The sequence below is a fragment of the Amia ocellicauda genome, chromosome 6 (assembly GCF_036373705.1).
Source record: "Amia ocellicauda isolate fAmiCal2 chromosome 6, fAmiCal2.hap1, whole genome shotgun sequence".
Classification (NCBI taxonomy): Eukaryota; Metazoa; Chordata; class Actinopteri; order Amiiformes; family Amiidae; genus Amia; species Amia ocellicauda.
The window spans coordinates 43,188,966-43,193,831 of record NC_089855.1 but is presented as its reverse complement, the minus strand read 5'-3'; the positions used below and the strand labels follow the sequence as shown (position 1 = coordinate 43,193,831).

Here is a 4,866-nt window from a genome sequence, read left to right as displayed (position 1 = left end):
ACCACAAAACAATGTGTAGTGTGGATCAGTTTGAGAAGGTATGGTGCCTTGATAGGGTTCTCTGCCTGGTTGGGAATGAGGGTTTGTTTTTAAATATATAAAGAGTGATGTCTGTTCTGTTTTTATGGTAATTGGATAGTTGTTTAACAACTGCATTTTTTCGAGGCTGCATTGTTTTTATTATTTAATGCTTTTTGTAGATTTTGTGTGTTGAATGATGCACTTTTGTAATAAAGTACATTTTAAAGTTAAAAAAAGTATCTCTCTCTCTCTCTGTCTCTGTCTCTGTCTCTCGCTCTGTAGATGCATCATAGGGAACATATGTAACAATCTCTCTTTTTGTTTACCAAAAATGTGAATGAACGTATTTCAAGTGGGTTTTGCCTTGGTTGGAAACGTTTTAAGATGATTTATGAAGTGTTAAATGGATAAGTCTCAATTCTCCGTAGTTTTCAATGTATGTGCCATTCAGTAGCGTTCATGTTACAGATGTGTCCTATGCAGTGGTAGGGTCAATAAAATGTCAGTAAAACTTTATTTTAGCAATAATACAGGGGATCAAATGCAAATAGAGGGTAGTCACTAATTATCTAATTCACCAACAACATTTAAAATTAGGTGTTGCGAAGCTGCAACAAATGCTGTATAATCGTATGTGTGTTAATTCACCACGTGCTAAAGTCTGATAGCTTTGATTATATATATTTTTTCTCATGAACAACAAATGATATTTGCTTGATTTTTACAGAGTATGTCATAAATTCCATTATTATGAAGCCTGACAAATTGTATGCTGTAATATTAAATATATTCAAAATTACATAATTTGTATGTTTTTCCTATCATGTTACAAATGTTCCCTATGTGATAGATGCATTATATCTTAATAATGTCAAAACAATTAAAGATATACGGATTATTATTTTTGGAAAAGTTATAACACATTGCTATTAACTATGTGTGTCAGTAAAAGTTTAAAAAATCCTGACAGTTTTTTATTGATCCTGCAAAATAAGTGTTTAGGGAACATTTGTAACTTAAAGTTAGGGTTAGTGATAGGGTTAGGGTTATGAATATAATTGATATATAGAATTGTTAAGAAGTGTAAATGTTTACATTCCATTTTTCATGGACTGTCTGAAAGTTTCAGTTCTATATTCGGTTTGGAAACCGTTTTTTTTCTATTTGTGTATATGAAAGATATACATCTATACAATATCTTCACTATTAAAAATAAACGCATTATTATTTTCGGCATTGTTAAAGCACATTGGTATTACCTATGTGTACCTTTAAAAGTTTAAAATTCCTTAAGGGTTCTTTATTGATCTTGCAAAACAAGCTTTTAGGGAACATTTGTAACATAGAGTTAGGGTTAACCACTGGGTAAGGGTTACATCTGACACAAGGGTTACACAAGTGCCGGAATGAGGTCAAGGACTCTGCTGTTTTGACTTCGGTGGTGGAATGACCTGCCCACCAAAGTCAAAACAGCAGAGTCCTTGACCTCATTCCGGCGCTTACTCAAGACGCATCTCTTCCGACCGCACTTGTAATATTAGTCCTCTATCTCTGCTAGATAGCACTTCAGCTTATTATGCTCCTCTCGTTCTTGAATGTTTTCCTCCTTGCTCCCTTTCCTGTAGCCCTAGTCTGTAACCCTACATATTGACAGCACTTAGCTTTCACCGTCCAGGATGTAGGAAGTCTTTTACTGTACTTGTGTAAATTGTAATTGGAATTTTTAAAATGTATTTTGAATTGCGATATTTTTTAACTAAGTTGAATTTGTAATGATTGATGCCTTGTACTTCTCTGTATTTTTGCACTTATGTTGTAAGTCGCCCTGGATAAGGGCGTCTGCCAAGAAATAAAAATAATAAAATAATAATCTTCAACAGTAAGTTTATTCATGTTAATTTTTCTCTTTAATGTTAAAGAACAGAATTAACCAGCTCAACCACAAAGGAACATGGTAGGTGCTATTGCAACATGGATTACACAAAAACATTGAAATCCATGTTTGCAGTGGTCCTTGGGCCATTGCGTGGTGATCCAGATCACTTCAGCACGAATTTTGCAGTGGTCTGGACTACAACTCCAGGGACTACTGTGCAGTGGTCCAGACCTCAGAAACTGTGTGCATATGAACACTGAAGAAGGCATCATAACTGTAGCCAATACTTTGTGGTTAAAATACTTAATTTAATCCCTGTACTGTACGGAATAATAATAATAACTCTAAAACATAAGAGAAGGGCCTGATAATAAATACAATACACAATAGACTAGAACCCTTAGAATATAATAATATGAACATTTTCATTATTAGTATGATTGTAGTTTGGATGATATATTAATGCAAGTTGATAACATATTTTACAGAAAATGGGTTTAAGGAATTGTGTCAAAGAACTGAAAGAATTGTCTTAGGGACCACTGCTCCATTTTTCCAGACCAATGTAGAGCCCACATTTCTTATTAATTATGTTTAATACAAAATTGAGGAAGCAGTGGTTAGTTCTGAACATATTGACCCCTTCACTCAATCTGTAAGTCCTGCAGCAAACATTGGAATATGCATAGATATTTGCTCAGACTAGCATAAATGTCCCTAATAAATAACCAAATGCCATTTTTGTTGTTTCAAATGTGCCCAACATCTTACCAGTATATGTCCTTTTAGTATGTCACCAACGTTCCTTAATTCGTTTTACAAATGTTCCTTGTATGTTATGAATGTTCCCTAAGCATGTGACGAATGTTCCCTAGTTTATATTACAGATGTGCCCTAGCACTTCTCTCTCTCTCTCTCTCTCTCTCTCTCTCTCCCTCTCTATCATTCTCTCTCTCTCTCTCTCTCTCTCTCTCTCTCTCTCTCTCCCTCTCTATCATTCTCTCTCTCTCTCTCTCTCTCTCTCTCTCTCTCTCTCTCTCTGTCTCTCTCTCTCTCTCAATTCAGTGCATTTGTATTGTCAAAGCAATTGGACATGCAAACATACATACATACATACATGCATACATACAAACATACATACATACATATGGAAAATACACAATTTTATTATAAATCACAATAAGATGTAATAAAGTACAGAAAAACAAAATGTAATAAAATGTGATCTTAAATACACACAAATATGTATGGCTGGTCGGAAGCGTCTTGGACTCGGGTTCCTCTTCATTACTTATAACTCTTTTGCCTCTTGCTAAAGCTTTCCATGGAGGAGAACGTGGATGAGTTTGTACCATTCTTGGGAGGCTCTGCCTTGTTGGGGCGGAGCTGTGGTCCAGGTGAACAGCAGATCTGGCATAGGTGGGCATGTGGGTAGAGGAGGAGGAAGACCGGTCAAGCAAATAAGCTTGCTAAGGTACGCAGCAGCAGCAAACAGCACCCCCATCCAGCCAGCCAGGCAGTCTGGCTGGCAGTGACTGAGTGGTTGACAGATGGCAAGCAACGGAATGCACGTGCTCTGTGATGTCATAACAGTCAGCTCAGAGTGAGGTTCGTGATGTCATGGCAGAGCTGGCTGGCTTGGTGAGTCTTGCTGGCTGTGTATGTGTGTGTGTGTGTGTGTGAGAGAGAGAGAGATAGAGAGTGTGTGTGTGTGTGTGTGTTTGTGTGTGTGTGTGAGAGAGAGAGACAGAGAGAGAGAGAGAGATATTTTTTGAATATTAACACCTTTATTTTACTAAAGAAATACTAACAAAACATTTAAAACAAACTAGAAAAACCTAAAAAACATGAAAAAAACACAGCCTATTCTAAAAACGCTCAATAAAAACCACTACACACGTGCTACCTATAAAATATTCAAGTGAATTAAACCAGTTGGTTTAAATGTCCAAAGTCAATGGCACAGAGGGCAGCCCCTGTCCCCCCTCCTGGAGCGGCAGGTACAGCACTGCTTTGCGCACCCAGTGCAGCCCATCCCAGAAGAATTTCAGGAGCAGGTTCTGTATCTGGGACACCAGGGCCGGTGGGGGGTCCAGACATGCATAAGTGTGCCAGAGCATGGAGGCCACCAAGATATTAATAACAATTGCTCTCCCCCTAAAGGAGAGCTGGGGCAGCAGCCAGCGCCATGCTCTCAACCGGCTCTGTACCCTCTCCAGCAGGCCAGCCCAGTTCTCCTGCGTCTCCCCCAAAGTCACACCCAGCACCCGATGGCCTGAGCGAGACCACTGCAGCCCGCAGGGAGGGCAGGGGGGACAGAAACCTCCCACACCCCAACCAGATGAGCGCTGCTCTTGCCCCAGTTGACCCTGGCTGAGGAGGCCCTGCTGAACTCCTCCAGACACTCCCACAATGACCTGGACGTCTCGCTGGCCAGACTGTGTGTCTCAGCAGCATAGGCCGACACCCTGACCGCCTGCTCTGGGTGACAAGGGATGGACAGCCCGGCTAGCAACTGCCTCAGCCTGTGCAGCAGGGGCTCGATAGATAGGGAGTATAGCATCCCTGACAGACTGCAGCCCTGTCTGATGTCTCAATGGATGGGGATAGTCTCACTCAGGCCACCATTGATCTTCAGCACACTAAACACACGACAGTACAGCAGCTGAATAAATTCTACGAACCGCGGGCCGACACCAACTGCTCTCAGCACCTGAAACAGGCACTGCGGCCGGCATGATGTCTCTGAGCCGCTTAGCCAGAGCCTTATACAGGATCTTATAGTGCTGACACAGCAGCGCCACTGGCCTCATGTTCACAATGGAGGACAGATTCCCCTTCTTGGGCAGCAGGGTCAGAATAGCTCTACGACAGCTAATGGGCAGCAGCCCAGCTCACAGGCCCTCCTGCAGCACTGAGAGCAGGTCCGGGCCCAGCTCAGTCCAAAACTCTGAGAAAAACTCCACAGT

At 41.0% G+C, this 4,866-nt stretch overlaps 1 non-coding gene across 1 annotated transcript; it reads left to right on the top strand.

Moving 5' to 3' along the window:
- Positions 1-3,165: 3,165 nt before the first annotated feature.
- LOC136752060 (U5 spliceosomal RNA) lies at positions 3,166-3,280 on the top strand. The gene has a single exon (XR_010817231.1). It is a non-coding gene; the product is annotated as a U5 spliceosomal RNA (small nuclear RNA).
- The last annotated feature ends 1,586 nt before the right edge of the window (positions 3,281-4,866 follow it).